This window comes from Periplaneta americana, chromosome 6 (genome assembly GCF_040183065.1).
Source record: "Periplaneta americana isolate PAMFEO1 chromosome 6, P.americana_PAMFEO1_priV1, whole genome shotgun sequence".
NCBI lineage: Eukaryota > Metazoa > Arthropoda > Insecta > Blattodea > Blattidae > Periplaneta > Periplaneta americana.
In genome coordinates, this window is record NC_091122.1 from 58,924,758 (window position 1) to 58,950,627 (window position 25,870).

General features: G+C 33.8%; 1 protein-coding gene across 1 annotated transcript in view; it reads left to right on the forward strand.

Annotated features, from left to right (window-relative positions):
• The first annotated feature begins 1,257 nt into the window (after nt 1-1,257).
• SP555 (SPRY domain-containing SOCS box protein SP555) overlaps nt 1,258-25,870 on the forward strand; it is a 94,474-nt gene continuing 69,861 nt past the window's right edge. The window contains exon 1 of the mRNA XM_069828136.1: nt 1,258-1,321. The gene's annotated coding sequence lies outside the window, so the exon portion shown is untranslated. The remainder of the gene's footprint in view (nt 1,322-25,870) is intronic.

Genomic DNA, 25,870 nt, shown 5'->3' on the forward strand with positions numbered 1-25,870 from the left:
TAAGAATAACGTGAATACTTATGAATAATTTCAAGTTAGAAACATGGTCGAGCATAAAAAGTAGTATGAAACTTGCCTATAGTGATAATTAAGACGCTCGTATGAAAATTATGAAAATCGCTTGCGCTCGTTTCATAAACATAATCGCGTCTTAATTACTACCATTATAGGCTCGTTGCATAATGTACTATTTTACTTTTGTTGATGAGTTCTACCACCTCATAAAATATCACACCTTTATTAACACCTTGTATTTTTAAATGTGAAGTAACATCAAATTTGTTTTTGTGTGAAATAACACCGAAATTAAGTACATTTTAAATTTAAATTTATTTAAATTTAAATTTATTTAACTTTATTCAAATTTAAATATACAGAATAAAGAATATAATTACAAACAAACAAGAGAAATAGAAATAAAATAATACAAACAATATAAAATAGGAGATACAGTAGTATTAACAGACATTAGTATTTAATACCGAAATTTAAGGTTTTTATTCACCAAAAATAGGATCCTTAATAATAATAAAATTGAATTCATATAATTCTCTTTTTTTTTCTCGTTTATCTATTTCATATTCAATATAGATTTCCTTGTCTACAGAATGCAATTATAAAATACTTCGGTCTACATCTGTGGAGTAACGGTCAGCGTGTCTGGCCGCGAAACCAGGTGGCCCGGGTTCGAATCCCGGTTGGGGCAAATTACCTGGTTGAGGTTTTTTCCGGGGTTTTCCCTCAACCCATCACGAGCAAATGCTGGGTAACTTTCGGTGCTGGACCCCGGACTCATTTCACCGGCATTATCACCTTCATTTCATTCAGACGCTAAATAACCTAGATGTTGATACAGCGTCGTAAAATAACCCAATAAAATAAAATAAAATAAAATACTTCGTGTCGAGAAATATGTTTTCTGTGAAAGAGATGAAGAGGCATTCGTTGTCTCCAGCACTATAGCTCACGGAAATGGAGGGAAGCCCGGCAAGGACAGTCGATACATCCGGTCGAGAATCAGGTATCGACAGGCTGGGCCCAAGTTCATTGTCCGTTCCCAACAAAGTCAAGAAATGTACTCAAATATGGCTTTTACCTGGACATTTACTCGAGTGTGCAATGGCAGAGAGATGGGGAAGAACATTATCCATTCGCTTATCGATTCGCCCAATTTTAGGGTTGCATGTCGTGTGTACTCGCGCAGGCGCTGTGCTTAGTGACGCCCTCCCTCCACGTCTGGCAGGCGCTGAGTGAGACGCCGCCGTCACTCGCGACATGTACGTGACGGCCGTCGCGGGACAGACACCGTCAAAATTGCTGGGTGAGTACTTTCTTGACGGTGCGTCTTTTTTTTTAATTCGTCGTACTATAGAAACGTCGGAATCTGATGACTTTAGGTGCATCAGGCCAGTTAGCAGCCACGTACAAGGCATGTCGTCTGACAAGACGAATAGCGACTGAGTAGTAAGGAATGACCTTCACTTCTACAACTGCGATGAGTGACAATAAATGGATGTTAACAGAAGAATAGTAAATGTCAAGTACAAAATTGTTAAATTTCAACATCTTAATTGTAAAACAAATATTTTATCCGACATGTAAGTTACGTTTATATATTTATTTACTTACTAGCCGTACCCGTGCGCTCCGCTGCACCTGTTAGAAATAAATATAAAGTAATTACATAATTAAAATAGGACGTTTGATGCAGGGAACATTCGTGTTTGATAGAAGGATAAATCGTTTAATATGTCACTTAATTTAAATTGTATTTAAATAATTAAAATGCGGTAATTTTGGTCCAGAGAGCAATCATTTGGTGATATGACAATTCCTTTAACATGTTTCTTAATTGTTATTACATGCAACCATAGTTTAATGAAGATTGACATATCATTTAGTTTTAATGTGTATACTTTATATTACTTGCTTATGTTTCAGAAGTTACTGTAATAACATTGTAGAATTATGTCCATCTAGAGAAACTACACTTTCCAATGGTGAAATAATAATTAAACAATTAATTAGCTTCCGATATTACTTCATACAAACACAGCAGAAACATTCTCTTAGGCTATGTTTAATAGCTTTCGATTGTTGTTGTCCAAGGCCCCTTATAGACGAAGTCATTTGCTTTTATTTCAGTACAGCGCCTTAGATGGCGTTGTTATTGTAATTTTAAAATTCATTTATCTTATTAAAAATCAGTCCTATCAAAATTTTGTGTAGAATAAAACTTATCGGAAATTATATTTACAGAAACGTTTGTTATGTAATATTTTTCATGAAAATCAATAATAAGCGAGATATTTCGATTTATTTAATTCAGGCCTCTTTATAACCCCCCTTTTAAATAAAGTATTTTGAATGTCATATAGCCTAAAATCTAAGTTACAACGAACTTAATTTATATTTCAATTTTCATATAAATCGGTTCAGCCATCATCGCGTGAAAAGATAACAAACATCCAGACAGACAGACATACAAACTAAAATTTCAAAAAAGCGATTTTCGGTTTCAGGATGGTTAATTATACATGTTAACACCAATTATTTTTGGAAAATTGAAAATTACCAGAAAAAGTTTGGCTACAGATATATTATTAGTATAGATTTATTTATTTTTGCCGGATAATTTTCGCTATACTGATCAATGGTTAAGAAATTTCTATGCTTCGTTCCGAGTCATTACAAAAACGATGGCAGAACAGTCCTTGAGGGCTGTCGAACGTACGACGATGATGATGGTGTAGGATATTTTCCAATCGTAAAACCTGACAGTTAAAACGTAGCTATAGGTTTGCGTGAAAGCGACAGTCACGAGACGTTCATTTTTTATTTGTGAATCTATGTCTTACGCTTTTGTTATCTGAAGAGAGGACTTACGTCATTCTCGACATATAACAAGACAGCCCGATTTTCAGTAAATATATAGCGTCCCTGTTCACATCCACCCTTGAGAAGTGACTTAGTTTAAAAAATATTTACAGGAACTAACCATTTCGAAATGCACTTTCACTGGGTGTTAAATTAGACATCTTCATGTTTCCGACATGCACACATTTCCATTTTCCAGAACGGCGTTCCGGTATGTTCCGGTTCAACTAAACGAAAGTCTTAAGGCGTTAGGTACAGCTTACAGCAGTAAAATTTTTGTAAATATTCAACATTTTTTTCCCTCCATTACTCTATCTTGTACAATAATGAAAATTGGTATGTGTAAAACACTGTCCTTCTGCTATATGAGAAAAATATTTTTACGATTTAAAAAAAAATGTTATTTTCTTTTTTCGAAATTCAAAATGATCGCAGTTCACTGTGCAGTGATGAAGCGTTTCCTTCATAACTCAAAAACTTGTTAACTTTTTCATGTTCTCTCTCTTTTATTTTATTGCTGAAACTCATGTTTACAATATTATGCTCTTTCAACTACATTCCTTAATAAACAATACTTTTTTATTTTGTGTTAGAAGAAAATACTGATATTCGACCATTTTTAAATTAATTTATTTTTATCAGACAATCTATCAAAGGTAGAGAAGTGATCTTGCATCCTATTGTAGATATGACATGCATAAATACACACAATTTCATCACAGAATGTTGGTTAGTTTTTGAGTTAAGTGGAAAACGCTTCATCACTGCATAGTAAACTGAGTTTTGAAAAAAAAATGTATTTTTTTTAAATCGTAAAAATATTTCTTTTTCATATAGCAGAAAGACAGTGTTTTACATACACTAATTTTCATTATTGTACAAGATACAGTAATGGAGGAAAAAAATGTTGAATATTTCCAAAATGTTACTGCTGTAAGCTGTACCTAACCCCTTAAGAACATTACCGATCAAATAAATAGGCATTTATTTAACGTTTCTATAATCAGGTTGAGTTTGCGAAATGAATGTGATAATGACTCATTTTGACATCTTAAAGCTTCATTGCTAATGTAACATCTATGGAATATAATAAATGAAATGAAATGAAAAAAAAATGTAATGTCGAAGGCAGGAGTAGGCCTACTGCGTATGAAGTAAATCATTTTCAGATTATATTTTAACGAAACTATCCGAGAAAACTTTGGGGGGAAATGTAAATGAAAATAACTTTAAACGCATGTCAAAGCAACAGAAAAACACGCAAAAAAGGTAGACTAATCGCATATACACTTTAATAACACTGTGTCAAACCCTTTACGGTAATTTCCCACATGTGTCGCTGCACATAGTCCAGTCTTACACTAAACATATATTTAGTGTATACTAAAACTAACCTAATCTAACTTTTCCTGAATCTGTGACAGGTTAGGTTAGGTTAGGTTAGGTTAGGTTAGGTTAGGTTAGGGTTTTAGTATAGCTTGCATACACTAAGTTTAGATTTAGTGTAAAACTGGATAATTATATAGATAGGAACGGCCAAGCGGCGTTATGTGACAAGGTTAATAGGTTAGTTGAGGGAAATATAAATAACTATTCTACTAATCTTGTCAAAACCTCGCCTTATGTCACTTAACTATCTTACAGTTACTTACAGTATACTTACAACTAACCCACTAACCTTGTCACATACCTCGGGCGCTTGGCAGTTCTTATCTACATGATAACCTAAAACTACTCTATGTGCAGCGACACATTCTGAGAAATTATCCCCTTTACCTATATTCACATAGACAAGATTCATTTCAAAGGAAAAGGGAGGAAAGTGAAAGAAGACTGACAATGTTTAAACACTTTTAATTAGCGAAGACTTGCAACACATGCATATCAGAGGAAGAGCAAGAACTGTATAGAACGTAAGATTGTTACTAATTAAACGTCTTAGTCACGTGTAGTAGGTAAGCTGACAATGACTTACAATACATGCTTCTCAGTATAAGAAGAGTAACTGGGAAGACTAAAACTGACACCATTTAAATATCTTCAGTTATGTTTAGACTGACAATTGTTAAATGTATTTAGTTATGTGTGATATGTGTGTTGACAATGACTTAGAATAGATGATATGCCAATGGAAGAAGAATGTCTTCGAAGAACGCAAGACAATGTATAGTACGTCAGCTGACATTGATTTATGATAGATACATGTCAATGGAGGAAGAATGTCTTGGAAGAATTTAGGATTGACAGCATTTACATTTCTTTAGTTATGTGCAAGACAATGATTTAGAAAAGATACATTTCAATGGAAGAAGAATGTCTTCGAAGAACGTATGACTGATAATATTTAAATTTATTTAATTATGTGTAGTATGTGAACTGACAATGACTTAAAATAGATGCACGTCAATGCAAGAAGAATGTCTTTAAAGAATATAAGACTAGCAATGTTTAAATTTCTTTAGTTATGTGTAGTATTTGAATTGACAATTGCTTAAAATAGATGCATGCTAATGTTAAGATTAATTATTATCTTTGAAAAACGTAAGACTGGCAAAGTTTAAATTATTTATATTATTATGTGTATTATATGAATTGACAATTACTTATAATAGATGCATGTCAATAATAAAAGAATGTCTTCGAAGAAAGTAAAACCGACAATGTTTAAGTTTATTTAATTATGCGTACTATGTGAACTAACGAAAACTTAGAATGAATTCATGTCAATGGAAGAGGAATGTCTTCGAGGAACTTAACACTGCCAGTGTTTCAATTTCTTCAGTTAAATAATGTGCAATATGGAAACTGACAATGACTTAAAACAGATGCATGTCAATAGAAGGAGAATGTCTTCGAAAATCTTAAGACTGAAAAAGTTTAAATTTCTTTAGTTATGTTAGTATGTGAACTGACAATGTATTATGTAAGATGACATGTCAATGAAAGAGAAATGTCTCTGAAGAGCAAGAGATAATAGATTATTTAAATTTATTTAGTTTTGTACAGTGTGTGAGCTGATAATGATTTAGAATAGATTCATGTCAATGGAAGAAGAATGTCTTCGAAAAAACTTAAGACTGACAATGTTTAAATACAACTGAACTGATGATGACTTAGAATAGATGCATACCATTGGAAGAGGAAGATCTTCGAAGAACGTAAGACTAAGAACGTTTTTATTTCTTTTATTATGTGTATTATGTTTATTGACAGTGACTTACAATAGATGTGCGTAAATAGAAGAGAAAGATTTTTTAAGAAAGTAAGACTGTTTATGTTTCAATTTCTTTTATGTGTATCATGTGAGTTAACAAAGACTTACAGTAAGAGCATATCAATTGAAAATGAAAATCTAAGGAGAATGTAAGATTGATTATTAAATTTATCTTATTATGTGAGCTGACAATGACGTCCAATAGATAAATATCAATGGAAGTGGAATATCTTCGAAGAACCTAAGACTGACAATGTTTTAATTTCTTTTGTTAAGTGCATTATGAGTTAACAAAGACAGTACGTGAATGAAAATAGAAGAGGAAGATCTTTAAAGAACCTAAGACTGATCCGTTTACACTTCTTTAGTTATGCGTGTGACAGTGACTTAACCACAGAGTCGTATCAATAGGTATGGAAGAACGTAGAAGAACTAAAGTGACACTGTTCAAACTTCTTTAGTTACGTTCAGCGTGTGAGCTGACAATGACTTGTAATAAAATGTGCTTTCAAAAGAGAAGGATAACTGCTAAGTAAATTTATTTGAACTCTCTCATTTATATTAAGCATTTAAATGGCAATAACTTAAAGAATAGAGATGTTGCTGACGAGAAAGATTTTTCTTTAGATAGATAACAGACTAGGCTCTATATTTCTTTAACATTTTTACAAGAATGAGGGCAGAATGGTTCAAGAAGTACCGAGATTATCTGATTTTGAGAGGGATGATTTTAATGAAGATAATGATGATACATTTATTACTCAATATGTACAGTTAGTACTGTGAGTGCAAGCCATGGTAATGGGTACCAATTTCACGTTAGACATCAGTGTTTGATAGTTTTCTATGTGATTCCTGTGATGTAAGAGAAAAATTTTCTGCCTAACCAAATTGTTGTTTTCTTAGTTTCCTTGCTCACAACCTCAAAAGCTGCAAGTGTATTGTTCACCCAGTATTCCCAATACCCCCAGCTTAAGACATTTAAGTTGTAAGTCGTCTAGCCTTTGATAACTATTTCAATATTGACTCCAAAACAGTACCATTGTCGCGTTTATATTGCCAACATTAACACTGATTAAGAAACGAATGTAATTTTCTGAAATCTTTATTGATCTAATCTAAATTGCCACAATACTATTTGTTTCACATCTGGTTGATGTATACATATAATTTAAAATAAGTAGTTACTGTTAGTTAAAGAAAGTATTAATATAGTGCGTGGTTCATGATTTCCCCACTTTGTTATATTTGTGGACTCGTTCTTTTATTTTTTACAACCCATTTGCAGCTCAGTCACACACACCCATAGCAAAAGCGAAGTTCTACATTATATTGAACGTGATCTATTATTGCGAAAAGTGTTTCGTGTAGTTAATTTCCGTATAAAGTTCATTTTTAAATCTTGATTCATTTTGAATTGAGCCTGCACAGATTTTGTGTGATTATGTGATACAGATAGTATGTACCGTGTAAATACTAGTAGTCATTTCGGTAGCAATTAGTTCATCTACCAATACTGGGGTAAGAGTTGAGTGATAATATTATGTCAGTACAATTATAAAACTTAGCAAATCAATAAGCTAAAAAAATGCTTAATAAGAAGAAATTTTTCAGTAGAATGTCTAGGCCTATCATTTGTTGACTTAAGTAGAAAGAATTCCGTATGGTATTGATCACACGCAAATGTAATTCAACTTTGTTTCAGCTAACATAAAGTAAAATAAGTTCAAACATGAATAAGGAAAACCAGGCTAGAGATACAAAAACCCACGATAAATATATCTATATCTATTTACTCAGGCATCCATTCGTTTATGATTAATTATTTCGCGTGTAATTTTGCTTTTGTCTATATTGCTTCATACTGAACATAATGTTACGAAGTTCCGACATTAGTGAACGTTTAATATTGATTCACAATTACTATTCTAAATCAACTGCTGCTACTACCACTATCACTACCACTACCACTACCACTACTGTCACCTACCACCCTCACCACTACCACTACTATTACTACAATTCCTACTATATTATTATTAATATTACTACTCCTACTATTATTACTACAATTCCTATTACACTACTATTATTATTTATATTACTGCTATTGCACTACTACTACTACTACTACTACTACTACTACTACTACTACAACAGTTCCTCCTCCTACTACTACTACTACAATTCCTACTACTACAACAGTTCCTCCTCCTCCTCCTCCTACTACTACTACTACTACTACTACTACTACAATTCCTACTACTACAACAGTTCCTCCTACTACTACTACTACTACTACTACTACTACAACAATTCCTACTACTACAACAGTTCCTCCTACTACTACTACTACTACAATTCCTACTACTACAACAGTTCCTCCTCCTCCTCCTCCTCCTACTACTACTACTACTACAACAGTTCCTCCTACTACTACTACTACTACTACTACTACTACAACAGTTCCTCCTACTACTACTACTACTACTACTACTACTACTACTACTACTACTACTACTACTACAATTTCTAATACTACAACAGTTCCTCCTACTCCTACTACTACAACAATTCCTAGTACTACTACTACTACAACAATTCCTAGTACTACTACTACTACTACTACTACTACAATTCCTAGTACTACTACTACTACTACTACTACAATTCCTAGTACTACTACTACTACTACAATTCCTAGTACTACTACTACTACTACTACTACTACTACTACAATTCCTAGTACTACTACTACTACTACTACTACAATTCCTAGTACTACTACTACTACTACAATTCCTAGTACTACTACTACTACTACTACTACAATTCCTAGTACTACTACTACTACTACTACAATTCCTACTACTACAACAGTTCCTCCTACTACTACTACTACTACTACTACTACTACTACTACTACTACAATTCCTACTACTACAACAGTTCCTCCTACTACTACTACAATTCCTAGTACTACTACTACTACTACTACTACTACAACAGTTCCTCCTACTACTACAACAGTTCCTCCTACTACTACTACTACTACTACTACTACAATTCCTAGTACTACTACTACTACTACTACTACTACAATTCCTAGTACTACTACTACTACTACTACAATTCCTAGTACTACTACTACTACTACTACTACAATTCCTAGTACTACTACTATTACTAATACTAATACAATTCCTAGTACTACTGCGACTACTACAACAATTCCTAATACTACTACGACTACTACAGCAATTCCCAGTACCACTACGATTACTACAACAATTCCCAGTACTACTACGACTACTACAACAATTCCTAGTACTACTACTACTACAATTCCTAGTACTACTACTACTACAATTCCTAGTACTACTACTACTACTACTACTACTACTACTACTACAATTCCTAGTACTACTACGACTACTACAACAATTCCTAGTACTACTACGACTACTACAACAATTCCTAGTACTACTACGACTACTACAACAATTCCTAGTACTACTACGACTACTACAACAATTCCTAGTACTACTACTACTACTACTACTACTACTACTACTACTACAACAACAATTCCTACTACTACAACAATTCCTACTACTACAACAGTTCCTACTACTACTACTACTACTACTACAACAATTCCTACTACTGCTAAAACAATTCCTACTACTACTAGTACTACTACTGCTAAAACAATTCCTACTACTACTAGTACTACAACTCCTAGTACTAATATTACTTCAACAATTCCTAGTACTACTACTACTACTTCTACTACTAAAACAATTCCTACTCCTACTGCTACTACTACTACTACTACTACTACTACTACTACTACTACAATTCCTAGTACTATTATTACTACTACTACGACGACAACAATTCCTACTACTATTACTACTACTACTACAATTACTACTACTACTACTACTACAATTACTACTACTACTACTACTACTACTACAATTACTACTACTACTACAATTACTACTACTACTACTACTACAATTACTTCTACTACTACAATTACTACTACTACTACTACTACTACTACTACTACTACTACTACTACTACTACTACTACTACTACTACTACAATTACTACTACTACAATTCCTATTACTACTACAACTATAACAATTCTTACTACTACCACTTATACTACTGCTACTACTACTACAATTATTACAATTCTACTATACTGCTATTCTATTACTATTATACTATTACTACTCCTACTACTACAATTCCTACTACACTACTACTACTACTACTACAACAATACTCCTATTACTATGAATATGGATAGCCTGAAATCCCATAAAGGCGACGCCCTTCTTTAGTGAAGGTGAAATCGAAAGTCTACTTCACTTGGGAAGTCAGTTCCAGAGAGCTTAGTTACACTACATATACAGTAGACTTACAAACTAAACGTTTAAACGATACAAACTAAACCCTTTATTCTCTTAGACATACACTATGCACAATGATATACAGTTTACATAACTTTCATAAAATAATGGTTATTTCATGTTTTCCATTCCTGCCAGTCCCTCGCTGTCCTCGTCTACTGCGCGTCTACTACCTTTTTAATTTCTCCTCTCATTTCTCCTCTTTCAATTAAATTCGTGCGAAATTGTTGCCTACATACAGTCCCATCAAGACTCGTTCCAAATTTTAATTCCGTATCTGTGCATACAAGAAAACTACCCGACAAATCTCACCACTTAAAACAGGTTGGCAGCTGCAAAGGGAGCTATCTCTGTTAAAGGAAAGTTTATTGGCGTGCTTCCGATAGAAAGTAAACATAAGTCCAGTGGCGAAGCTCTTACATGGCTTTTGAGGTTTAGCCTACCCAAAAAATTTGAATTATTAGTAACAGCAGGCCTATAAGTTCGTAATAATGATGTATTGTAATACTTGGTCGCACTCCGATACTTTCATTTGTTTACTTCACTGTTGGCAATCATTCCAGTATGGAGAGAGCAGTGCGGGCAACGAGGCTTAAGTTAAAAAGCCTCTAAAGGCATGGCTGCGACCTTGACTAGCAAGCTTGAGGGGAACCGGGGAGGAGGTATCGATTCGTTACATCTCCGTACGGGACAAGATTAACCTTCCGTCACAATATTACGTCGCGCTATATTGGTGTTCTCTGAAACCGCTGCACTGTTGAGTTTAGTTTAATTAAAAGTGCATGCGTGTGTTTGTTACATATTAATTTTGTGTAAAATGGTTCATACTTAGAGAACATTGACGTCATTGTTTGCAGAATTAAAAGAGAAACCGTTTTCAAGTTGGACGTTTGAAACAAAATGTGCTTACTAAGGCCCGTAACACACTTGCAGAGTTTTACCAAGCGAGAAATGTGTTGCGAGAAAGAGGCGAAGAGCCTTCCTATCATCAGAATATTAAATTATTTTCTCGAAACCTGCTCAAGCCATAGAGCTGACGTTTTTACAACACATGGGCACATATCTTTTTTATATTGATGTAACAGTAGTTGTTTTCTTAATTCATTTCCTTACAAATATTTTTCATGCGAATATTTTCAAAATTTGTAATACACTATCTTCAGTAATACGTACTTACGGTATATTAGATTTACGAAAACATTGTTTCAATACCTGTAGGGCTACTAAATAAATAGGTCTATATCTGAAAATTTCATTTTTTTATAAAAAAAAAAGTTGAGAAAATGTTCCTTTTGAATAAAAAACAAAAACTTGGGAAAAATGAGCATTAAAATTAAAACTTATATTCTTATAATGCAATTATACTTTTCAGACAAATCTAAAAATTAACATCGATACAGTTTTAATAAGTTCTCTTCCCTTTATCTATTGAATCAGTGTTGGCCATCCCTGTTTATAGCTCGACCAAGTGGCATATACTACTTCTTTCGTCTGTCTCTTTCCTTTCTGCTGTAAAGCGCTCAGGCTCTCCTGAGGTCTAAAGAGCGCGCTTGCTCCTATGGGCATCAATTGACATGACTGATGTAAGGCCTATAAAACTTTTAGAAGCAATGGCCACGACCTAAACTGAACTACAGTGAATGCAAGTCAATAATACTAAAGCATAGACGACATTAAGATATATTGATCATATACGGAGACAAAGAGGAAGGCAAGAAATAGAAAAGATTTGAGAATGCTGGGTTTGCAGTGAAAGACCTTCCATTGCGCAGAACACTGAATGAATGAATGAATGAATGAATACTAAAGCTTTAACTTTGGCGTTCCTTCCTTCAGCTTGTGTTATTTATTTATACTAAGCAAAACACAACCCTTCCCACGTTCTATCCAGGGGAAATGTACACACTATTATTTCGACAGTCTCTTTCGATTTGTTACAGTAGAATGCTGACGCGAAACCGGTTTCTGGCGAACTCTTTGTACTACTAACATTGGACATACTGTTAAAGTAAGGGAAATGGGGACGAATTTTTAATTCACATTGATTTTATTTATCATCTTTCAAAATATTTTCACTTTTTCTCTTAATACTCTGTATAATATTTATAGGCCTACCTATTATTATTATTATTATTATTATTATTATTATTATTATTATTATTATTATTATTTTGTATGTTAAAAATGTAGGATAAATTCATACTGCAACGAAATAACGAGAAATACATTAGATTCTTTAAAATGCGAGAGATACATAAATAATCTTGCAGTGTAGGCTTTCACGGCCGGAGTCTATAGATGTAGATTCATTTTCCGGGCTGAGAGGCCGTGGTCTATTAGTTGGTTTTATACCAGACGTTTCGTCTGCAACTGCGGCAGACATCTTCAGTGGAGTGGTATCCGAGGTCGCAAGACTCTTCTCGGCGTACCTGAGGCTCAGGTACATAAATAGTAATTCAGGTGTTTGTGAAAATTTGCAACCTTCACCAATATTGTGTAGGTTGTAGCTTTATTTTATTTGGAAATATTAGCTAATATTCGTGTCGTATAGTGCCTTCCACACTTTTTAATGTGCTTCATTCTTGAAATGTTTATCTCACACATTTGGGCATTTTCACTAAATCCTTACATTACAAAATTTACACGCGTAGCTAAAACAGCTAACGTGTTTATCTGCTGATACGAGATGCGCACGGGCATGGGTTCCATTCCCGCTTGGGCTGACTAACTGGTTGGGTTTTTTCCGAGGTTTTTCCCAATCGTAAGTTGAATGTCAGATAATCAATGACAAATCCTCGGCCTCAACTCTCCAATATAAATCATCTCGTTATCACCAATTCCATTAATTCTAAATAATCTAGTAGTTTATAGAGCGTCGTTAAATAACCAACTGAAAAAATATATTTGAATTAAGGGTGACAGTATAACTTTGGCCTGAAAAAACTAGTGAAATTAATTTTTTTATATTTCAGCTACTATAAAAGCTAAATGAACAACCTTTTCATGTTCAATATATATATATATATATATATATATATATATATATATATATATATACATTCATCATTATCCTTAGCTTGACAACCCATCATGTGTCCTGGCTGTCCATAGGAGTTTCCGCCATTCATCCCTATTTCTAGCAACACTCATCCAGTTTTTAACTCCAATAGCTCTGGCATCCTCCCTGATGCCATCCTCCCATCTGACCTTTGGTCTTCCTCTTCGTCTACTTCCCCCTGGTTCATATCGGAGGACTCTGATGGCTGGTCTCGAGTAATATATATACATTGCACTTTATAAAACACTATTCAGAATATTAAAATAGCTAATAAATACTTGTAAAAACACTATCAAATTTGAATTTTTACAACTGTAAAGCATGTACATAATAAAATATACAATTAATTAAATACAAAATATATCTGCATCATTCTTTTACTGAAATGTTTTAAAGATCTACATCAACAATATAGTCTAGGATCTTTTATTTATTCCTTCAAGATATATATATATATATTTCCTAATCGTTACCTTCAATATTAAATTCTAAAAATTTTGATTAAGAAAAAAATATTTCCTGAAGAAATAGGTAAAAATCCTAGACTATGTTGTTGATGTAGGTCTTTAAAAGATTCCAAACACTCTAGAATTTTAATTTGTATGTTTTATTATGTAAACACTTCAAGTTTGTAAAAAAAATATACAAATTTGATATTATTTTTACAGGTAATTTTTAGCTATTTTAATATTCTGAATAGTGTTTTATAAAGTGTAGTGTATGTATATTAAGAACGAAAAGTTTTGTTCATTCAGCTTTCATAGTAGCTGAGGTATTAAAAAAAAATAATTTCACTAAATTTCTGGAGGCCAATGGTGTACCTCCCCCTTAAAAATGACACAGTGACTGCAGTACAGTAATCCACCGCATTGGAAGACACACTTCCTTCATGTGGTCATGTATTCCCCTTGAATAGTCAACAAGCAAAATCAGAAAACTATAAAGCCAATTCCACAAGAGAATTTATTTATTCTGAATTTTATTCAGCTTCCTCCAAGTGAAGGCTGCTTAGAAGACAAAGCTTACCAAAAAATTGTTTTTTTTTTTTGAGTAAATGGTAGGTACACAATTATAATGAAAAAAAGCAATGGAGAAGGAAAAGAAATAGAAATAACACAATTATAAATAATTAAAGACGACTAAACAAAAGATCATTAATTCCAGAAGAAACATAAAATTTCCTAGTACGGTATTTATTTGCTATCAAGTGATCACAGTCGTCTATTTAGCACTAGTTGCAAGACCCAACTTAAGTGAGCAGATCGCCATAGGAAAGAGATCAATCCATTTACGTGTAGAGGATTTTTATAGATCCCTTCACTGCAGACAGAGATACTTCAGTGAAAAGATTTTGTCCTAGACCAAACTGCTTGCAAAAATGCGCGAATCTTTTTGTGATGGTCCCTCTAGCCCCAATCAGTAATCCAATAACTTCGATCGACGTTAGATGATATTTTTCCTTATAATATGGTATAGTGGAGTCGTATATGTCGCATTTTTCCTGATGTACCTCAGTAGGTTGATTTTCATACGATTCCATCCTTACAGTTGGATCAATTATGAATCCGCTTGTTGATCTTGTCGGGATAGCGATGATGTCAATGCGCCTTGTAGATCCATTTGTGGACAAACCATGGACCTCCTCCTCTACTTGGTAGTCTTTTCCTCGTAGGGCCGATGCTAGGAGGGATCAATCTTGTGGTGACGACTATTTCTCAGTAGTTCTCCATGAGGACAGGCTCCCAGAATGTGATCAGATCCTCGAGTGACATTTATTAGGATATTTCCCAAACGGGACGGGAATATTAGCATTTGAATAAAATTTATAAAACGTTTTTAACAAAAATTACCTTACATTATTAATTTATATGTAATTAAAATATTTTATTGCGCATGAATTTCATATCGCAGCATACTGCATCACAAGAAAAAGTCTAGTATATACAGTCACGAAGGTTGAGTTGTTGAGGGTACTCGGAACAATAGACTGTGCCGCATTGTCTGTAATGAGGCGATAGTAGCGACCCTAGTGATTAGCAACCATCTACGGATGCATATTCCGTACGTATTGAGCTTCGTACTATATATACTAGACTGTTATATTAACCGTTTTAGAAACAGTTTCGACAACTTTTGAGAAGTAAAAACATTCAACGTTGCGATAAGATAGCGATCTACTTGATCGATACATTGTTATATCAATTTACATAACCTATTCGTGGTCAACAATAAAATAAACGGACTGATATACCAAAAGACTTTACTAATTAAATTCGTATTTATTTAAAACACAGTTTTGGTTATTAATTTTGTTAAATACACAATTATTAAAGAAACAGTTGGTTTTACTTCTACAGCATACTGACTTTTCTTTTTTTTCTGGCATGTTCTGTAATATTGTTTCCTTTAGATGTTTTGGTAATTAGATATGAGACGTCGCTAAGTCAATGATTCAGTTCAATTAAGATCGGTAATTTGCTAGAAGACGTCACATAGGCCAGTTTTACACTAATCTAAACATCTTTAGCATGACTTGTTGGTTGTGAGCCATCCCAAACCCCAACCTCCAGTGAAAGAGAGGATAGGAGAAGAAATGTCAGAAGGAAGTGAAATAGGGAGAGGAGTACGACAAGGATGCCCTTTATCACCTACCCTGTTCAACATCTACTTGGAGAATTTAGTAAAGAACAGTTTTCAGAACATGGGAGAAGTGATAGTAAGAGAAAGAATAATACACTGTATAAGATTTTCTGATGAGATGGCATTGTTATCAGAAGAGGAGATGATACTAAGTGATATGCTACTGGAGATAAATGATAGCTGTGAACACTATGGAATGAAGATAAATGTCAACAAGAGGAAGACTATGGTCATAGAAAGAAAAGTGAAGAAGGTAAACTTGCGAATTCTAAATGAGGCAGTAGAGCAAGTGAACAGCTTCAGATACTTGGGGGTGTAGGGTACTATAAGCAGTAACATGAGCTGCTGCCAGGAAGTGAAAAGGAGGATAACAAAGGAGGATAAGGACAAAGGAAGATTTTAGTAGAAAAAGGAGCATCTTCTGCGGACCTCTGGAGAAAGAACTAAGGAAGAGACCAGTGAAGTGCTTTGTGTGGAGTGTGGAATTGTATGGGGGAAGAAACATGGAAATTACGACGAAGTGAAGAGAAGCGAATAGAAGCATTTGAAATGTGGATATGGAGAAGGATGGAGCGTATTAAATGGACAGACAGAGTAAGAAACGAAGCTGTGTTGGAAAGAATGGATGAAGAAAGAGTGATGCTGAAACTGATCAGAAAGAGGAAAAGGAATTGGCTGGGTCACTGGTTGAGAAGAAACTGCTTACTGAAGGATGCACTGGAAGGAATGGTGAACGGGAGAAGAGGTCGGGGCAGAAGAAGATATCAGATGATAAACGACATTAAGATAATTATAGGAATTATATGCGGAGACAAAGAGGAAGGCAGGAAATACGAAAGACTGGAGAATTTTGGGTTTGTAGTGAAAGACTTGCCCTTGGGCAGAACATTATGAATGAATGAATAAATGAACGAATGAATAAATATCAGCCAGAATCAGCCAATCAGAGGTGTTAAGCTTTTTGTGTGAGAATAAAAAAATAAACTAGAAACCTCCTGTGCAAAATGGTCAGGGAGATGTAGGCTTTGAAGAAAAACTGAATTCAGTTCCAGATTCAAACATACAAGTGTTAAAAAAATAAATTTCAAATAAATTTAAAAACGATGTGTAACACTTAGAGGACGCAGCTATACTGTAAGTGAAATTGACGGTATGTATGTTTGTAACCTCTCGCTCTTTAAATACGGTATGCAAGGCTAGCGTCCTGTGATATGGAACAAGTGAGTACATTTTTACGGTATAAGGCATTGTTAAGAGACAATCGACAAGCATTTAAATTCGAGAATTTGGTGATGACATTATAATTGAAAAGCGACCGTAGTCCAAAAACATAAATTCTCAGGAGAAACAAAAAACTATCTGGCTTCGATGTTGTTGACACTTCAAGTACGAAATTCATCATGCCATTTCTTAAGGTGTTGTAGAAACTTAGGAAAATTGAAGTACATTTACAACTTAAATTGACTCCTAGAAATATATTTGTAAATGTAGGTAACTGTGGACAATGTTTGTTTAAAAGAAAACACTCTGTTGTGGCTGAAGTGTGCCTCTCCTTTAAAGTTCCTTTTTTCTTATTATATCCTGATTCTTTTCCTTTCGTTGCTTACGTTTCTTCCATGTGGTTACATCTGCATCTAAAGATGACTCCATAGCTAATAAAACAATTTACATGCTAAAGTAAGAGTATTTTTCTCTGAGGTGACTTTTGTGTGTACATAAGAAGCAGTACTGCCAGTCTACTACAGTTTAAAATTGTATGGATAAAAGTTTCAAGATGATATGAATGGGATATTTGTAAATGCAACTATCGTCCTGGACAATGGCTGTTTTCAACAACAAAAAAGTCTTTGGACTATGGTTGTTTCATGAAAACCACTGAAAGTTTCCACTCATATAACATAGGACTATGGCATTTTTTTTATTTCCCCACTAACAACTAATTCAGTAGATGCTCACTACAATACTCTCACCACATGCTTAATATCTCAAATTTGTCTTTTTTGGACTATAGTTCTCTCTTTTTTTTTAACTTTAATTGTTACACGCTGCAATTCTAATGAAACCATAAACTATATAATGCTTTGTTGTTATTGATGAATACTACAAGTCACCTTTCTTTCATAAAAGTTTAGGCACTTAAGTCAATTTTGGTTAAATATTTTTGTATTTTTTACTACATAAAAGATAAGTCACTGTAGTGATAATAGTAGTTTATTATGGCCACTGATGGTAATGCTGGTAATAGTGTTTAATTATGTGACTGGTGAGAATATTGAATAATTAGACCGTTGTTGGTAACAATAACGGTTATTATTAGTGCTCTCGATCGATCAAAATATTCAATCGAATAATCTATAGATTAATCGAGTTTTGATCGAGTTGAAAAATGTTTTAACATACTGTAATACACAATTTATTGTCAAATTTAACTTGTGTTCGGTGAGAAGCATAAGTATTAAATTAACGTTGTATATCTGTATATATTGTATCGTTATATTACAAAACAACTAATTTAATTACTTACTAAAATATTTATTATAAGGCTTATAATTTATTGTGTCAATTTCTCCGGGAATTTTTGAGACAAACATAAATAACAAAAAAATATGAACACTCGCCTAGTTAATACTGCTTTATTCATGATTTTAAACATGTGAGTGCATTCAAATGCTCCGAATGAAGTAGCGCTCTACCTTTAGTAACAGTGTTTCCTGCATTACTAAACACGAAAAAACTTTTTTTTTCTGTCAAGCACTTCTCCACAATCGTTCAATTTAAATCCAAACGTTTCACCTAGCTTAATTCTCAAATTCTCATATAACATAACGGAGTTTACACTTTTCACAGACCACAGAAAACTGATTTTTTTTTTCTTTGTGAAACTGAACACACAACAGTCATATACAAACTTAGTACTGTACAGAAACTGCAAGCACCTGCAAAAGTACAGCGGTCGAAACAGAAGACTGGCCCCTATTGTAATCCGAATAACCAGATTTTAGAAAAAGAAGAAGATAGTTACGCTCTCAGTTGCACACAGTGTAGACATGGCTATTTTATAAGGGATGAGGGGGGCGAATCATATGCTAGGAACATGAGCTGACAACAAGGTGGAAGTTTTCTTGGAAAACTATAAAACTAATAAGGGTTTCGCATTGTGTTTCAACTTTCAATAGAGGTAGACTAGGTCACTGTCCTCATATCTCCATCTCTTTCTGAAGTGTTTGTGCAAAGGTTTTCCCTACGTTATCTACTTTGCAGTTAGAAAATAACAGTACTACTGTGCTTTTAAGTAAGAAATTTCCGAGAGAGAGGAATTTTTAGTATGAGTTTGTATTAAAAATTATAATTAATATCAACTACAACCGATTAATTTTAATCGACTCGATTATTGGATTAAATATTTTTGATCGATTAATCTTACAACAGAAGTTGATCGATTAATCGATTAAATCCCACAACACTAATTATTACATTGATTGATTATGATAGTTGGTAATAACTGTTGTTTATACAATATTAGTGGTGGATGGTGCTAATGAATAGGAATTGGTTATGATGTCGACGGTAATTTGGAGGTCCTTTATTGTTGCGGTAGTTGGTAATGCAGAGATTGGCGGAAGCAGGGCTTGCTGGTGCTTTTGATAGTGCTCTAAGTAGTTCCCCCTGAATCCTCGGCCTCCAATTTGGAAATCGATGACGTATAATTTCAGCAAACGTGCTGTTTTATTGCATGTTTAATGCTGTTTGATTCTAGGAAGTAATAGTTCGCGTGACTGTCACCCATATTATAGCAGACGTGTGGAGTCTGACCCGTGAATAAAACGTTTGCAAGCGCGCAAGCGGCAGATGTTGGCGAAATCAATACGAGATAAGAGATCGAATGGTTCATTGACGATTTCGGTGTGTGGGCAGTGTAATGTTATCTCCTGCAGGCTTTCAGCTCTCAATTTTCCGAGTACATCCTCTGGTAACCACTCCAGCATAATAATTATATCAATCTTCGTCAGAAAATTCTCTCTAAAGCTGTCGCTAATAACAGTTTCCCCTATCATCAAAGGAGTGCAGAGGCGTTCATAGGTAGGGCTGCCACTTTTCTGACTCCAAACTAGATGAGTGCTTCGTAAGATTATCACCATACGTTTTGGAAAATCGGGAATGTCCTGATTTAAAGCCCATAAAATTTGTTCCGCAGCGGATGATGAAGAATTGTATTGTATTGCATTATATTATATTATATTATATTATATTATATTATATTATATTATATTATATTATATTATATTATATTATATTATATTATATTATATTATATTTTATTTTATTTTATTTACTTACTTATGGCTTTTAAGGAACCCACAGGTTCATTGCCGGCCTTACATAAGCCCGCCATCAGTCCCTATCCTGAGCAAGATTAATCCAGTCTATATCATCATATCCCACCTCCCTCAAATCCATTTTAATATTATCCTCCCATCTACGTCTCGGCCTTCCCAAAGGTCTTATTCCCTCCGGCCTCCCAACTAACACTCTATATGCATTTCTGGATTCGCCCATACGTGCTACATGCCCTGCCCATCTCAAACGTCTGATTTAATGTTCCTAATTATGTCAGGTGAAGAATACAATGCGTGCAGTTCTGTGTTGTGTAACTTTCTCCATTCTCCTGTAACTTCATCCCTCTTAGTCCCAATAATTTCCTAAGCACCTTATTCTCTAACACCCTTAACCTATGTTCGTCTCTCAAAGTGAGAGTCCAAGTTTCACAACCATAAAGAACAACCGGTAATATAACTGTTTTATAAATTCTAACTTTCACATTTTTTGACAGCAGACTGGATGATAAAAGCTTCTCAGCCTAATAATAACAGGCATTTCCCATATTTATTCTGTGTTTAATTTCCTCCCGAATATCATTTATATTTGTTACCGTTGCTCCAAGATATTTGAACTTCTCCACCTCTTCAAAAGATAAATTTCCAATTTTTATATTTCCATTTCGTACAATATTCTCGTCACGAGACATAATCATATACTTTGTCTTTTCGGGATTTACTTCCAAACCTATCTCTTTACTTGCTTCCAGTAAAATTCCCGTATTTTCCCTAATCGTTTGTAGATTTTCACCTAACATATTCACGTCATCCGCATAGACAAGCAGCTGATGTAACTCGTTCAATTCCAAACCCTCTCTATTATGCTGGACTTTCCTAATGGCATACTCTAGAGCAAAGTTAAAAAGTAAAGGTGATAGTGCATTTCCTTGCTTTAGCCCACAGTGAATTGGAAACGCATCTGACAGAAACTGACCTATACGAACTCTGTTGTACGTTTCACTGAGACACATTGTATTGTATTGTATTGTATTGTATTGTATTGTATTGTATTGTATTGTATTGTATTGTATTGTATTGTATTGTATTGTATTGTATTGTATTGTATTGTATTGTATTATATTATATTATATTATATTATATTATATTATATTACATTACATTACATTACATTACATTACATTACATTACATTACATTACATTACATTACATTACATTACATTACATTACATTACATTACATTATATTATATTATATTATATTGGATACTACATTCCACAATACTCCACAATATTATACGGATTGTCCTTATGAGCTCATTTTCTGGTGCATTATTTTCACTTTCTACCGTGCAGGTTACGTGATGCTCTTTAAGCGTTATTGGCCTTGTAATGTTATGTTTTCCTTTGAAATACAAATTCATATGTGAAAACCAGACTTCGGCACGAACTGAAGTCACGTGATTATCATGGTCCAGTCATGGTCACCTTGACAATCGCCTGACATAAATACACTTTCAAATTCCTAAAAAAACGTATTGCTATATTAAACTCATGTTAAACGTGCATTTATATATAAACTTGTTCAATATTGGTCATGTTATGACTAAGAACGTGACGTCGCGCCGTAGCCTAGCCACGGTGAAGACACTGGTGACGCGTAATCTTTATTCATGGAAAGATTATTATGAAAAATTACGATCGTTATAAATTTAAAATTATCAATCATTCACAATGGGATTGCGTTAAAATGATAAATCATGTACAGCAAGGTTATGTGAATACCATATTTATATGAAATGACATTCCATTCATATCCGTCGAGGACTTACACACTAACACATTATACAGACACTCGCTTCTAAAGAAATCACAAACATTTTAATTGGCACTGCAATAACACAGGTTGAATTGATCCGTATTCACTCGTTTGGAAAAGAACCACGAGCTTTGAGTTAACACTGCAGTTACATCCATTGAATGAATTCATTCATAGGCATACTCGCTTTCAAAGAGACCACAAATATTTGAATGTTCACTCCGTGTACGTTGAGTAGACTGATACATTCTCTCTTTGAAAGTGCTACGTGTTTTATTATTCGCCTCATATCCATCCTAGTGGACTCAAGGGTACATTCTTCTAAAATAAAATAATAGGCCTATTTGAATGGACAGTACATTGCTTAATGAATGTCTTACACTATCAGTACTGAACGAGTGTTGAAAAATGAGCTTTGTTACCAACACGCACACCACTGATCAAAGAATACGTGTGTTTGTAGAAATACTGAAATAAAATTTGGAGCTCTCTTATTGTACCTATGTTTCGCTTACAACACACTGCGCATGTGCAGTAAACAAGGGCCACTGTATACAGAGTAAACCTTAAGTAATGTCATTAAGTTTAGGGGGTTATTGTTTGAGATACCTACTTACAAATGGCTTTTATGGAACCCGAAGGTTCATTGCCGCGCTCACATAAGCCCGCCATCGGTCCCTATCGTGCGCAAGATTAATCCAGTCTCTATCATCATATCCCACCTCCCTCAAATCCATTTTAATATTATCCTCCCATCTACGTCTCGGCCTCCCTAAAGGTCTTTTTCCTTCCGGTCTCCCAACTAACACTCTATATGCAATTCTGGATTCGCCCATACGTGCTACATGCCCTGCCCATCTCAAACGTCTGGATTTAATGTTCATAATTATGTCAGGTGAAGAATACAATGCGTGCAGTTCTGCATTGTGTAACTTTCTCCATTCTCCTTTAACTTCAGCTCTCTTAGCCCCAAATATTTTCCTAAGAACCTTATTCTCAAACACCCTTAATCTCTGTTTCTCTCTCAGAGTGAGAGTCCAAGTTTCACAACCATACAAAACAACCAGTAATATAACTGTTGTATCAATTCTAAATTCGGAATAGGACTGATTCTCTGGCACGACCACAGCAAAGAAATAAGGTTATGAGATTTGGCATTTGGAACGTGACTGGTCTTTATAGAACAGGAGGGGTAACATTAGTAGCAAAAAGAACTAGCTAGATATAGAATAGATTTCGTGGGAGTACAAGAAGTTAGGTTCGATGGAAATGGTATATCACAAATAGGAGATTATTTGTTGTATTATGGGGAAGGAAATAATCACCAATTAGGAACAAGATTCTTTGTTCATAAAAGAAATGTTTGAGATATTTCAAACAAAAAAATTTAATACAATTTTGCTCGTTTTTGCTTCATTTTCCAGGGAAAAAAATTATTTTATATGAAATATTTCATAGCATGTTTTGGGAAAGTCATTCATTTAAGGGGTAAGGTACAGCTTACAGCAGTAAAATTTTTGGAAATATTCAACATTTTCTCGTCCATTACTGTATCTTGTACAATAATGAAAACTGGTATGTGTAAAACACTGTCCTTCTGCTATATGAAAAAAAAATGGTTTTACGATTAAAAAAAAAACATTTATATTTTTTTCTTTAAAATTCAAAATGGTGGCAGTTCACTTTGCAGTGATGAAGCGTTTCCCTCATAACTCATAAACTTGTTAACTTTTTCATGTTCTCTCTCTTTTATTTCATTGCTGAAACTCGTGTTTACAATATCATGCTCTTTTAGCTACATTCCTTGATAAATAATTGTTTTCATTTTTCGTTAGAAGAAACTACTAATATTTGACCATATTTTAAATGAATTTATTTTTTTATCAGACAATCTATCAAAGGCAGAAAAGTGATCTTGCATTATATTGTAGATATTACATGCATAAATACACACAAAAAATTTCATCACAGAATATTGGATAGATTTTTTTATTTATGTGGGAAATGCTTCATCACTGCACAGTGAACAGAATTTAAAATATATATATATATATATATATATATATATATATATATATATATATATATAGGGGAGAGTCGGGTAGTATCGGACATCGGGTAATATCGGACAGTGAGTTTCTTTCATCTACCACACGATGATAGTACCTAATTGACATGGTTACGTTTCTGTGATGTCGCATAGAGAAAAATAACCATTTCATTCAGGTACTACTATATGGTGGTAGATGAAAGAAACGCAATGTCCGATATTACCCGATGTCCGATACTACCCGACTCTCCCCTAATTTTTTAAATCGTAAAAATATTATATATATATATATATATATATATATATATATATATATATATATATATATGTCAGAAAGACAATGTTTTACAATACTTATTTTCATTATTGTACAAGATACAGTAATGGAGGAAAAAATGTTGAATATTTTCAAAATTTTACTGCTGTAAGCTGTACCTAACTCCTTAATTCCCAATATGCTCGTTCAATTTAAGATAACAGTGTATTTTGATAATAGACGAATGAAAGAGTTTTAGTTTGTCATTTAGATATGCAGAAATTTGATCCCAAATTCTGTGCTTTCTTTCTATCGATTACTGTGTTTCCTAGGTAGCCAAAAACAAGAGATCCGCTGTTATTAAGGCAAAGCGCTACTAAGTTTTGCAATTTATACAATTTTTATTACATCTTCTTGAAAGTTTTACATTAGTTAAATATTGCTAAAATATTTGTGCACATTTTTCTCAAGTTTTTATGTTTTGAAAAATATTCCCAGAAATAAAATATGTTTTTCTTTCTTTTTTAATTTATATTCTTCATAAACATTTATCTGGGTCTCGAAATCAAAAATGCCAAATTGAAGCTACGACTTCCTATAATGAATTGTGCATTGCATTGTTGTTTCCCAGCCATTATACTTCATCAGTAAAAAATACTCTGAACATTTGATTTTTTTATTGTTTTGCTCTTCAATTTCACCGTCCGACATAAAAATCACAGCAGTAATGCAAGATTTCATGCAGAGATCTGCTGTGAATGTGTGGTCAAAGTTTCATTACTCTAGCTCAGCGGTGACCGAAGCGGGTGTCGTGATTACATCGTTTAATCACAAACATTCAAACGGGTACGAGGAGTTTCCTGTACATTGCTGCGTGTTTCATTCATGTACTCCTCAAGACAAGCAGTGTCTATATCATGTCTACAAACTCTGTCTCTACAAGCAGTAAGAGGTGGTTTCGTAAAGAATGAGAAGGAGAACTTTTTTTGTTATTCTGTCGGACAAAATGTAATATATTTACTTTGCTCAACGGTTCAATTAGGAGTATATAGAAACATTAATTGCCACCGTGAATAATGTATTATTATTATTATTATTATTATTATTGATATTTTTAGATCTTCTCCCTAGAAGGATAAAATTATTAGGTTTTATCTCAATTTTAATCTTCTTAATCTTTAGATGAGGGTAC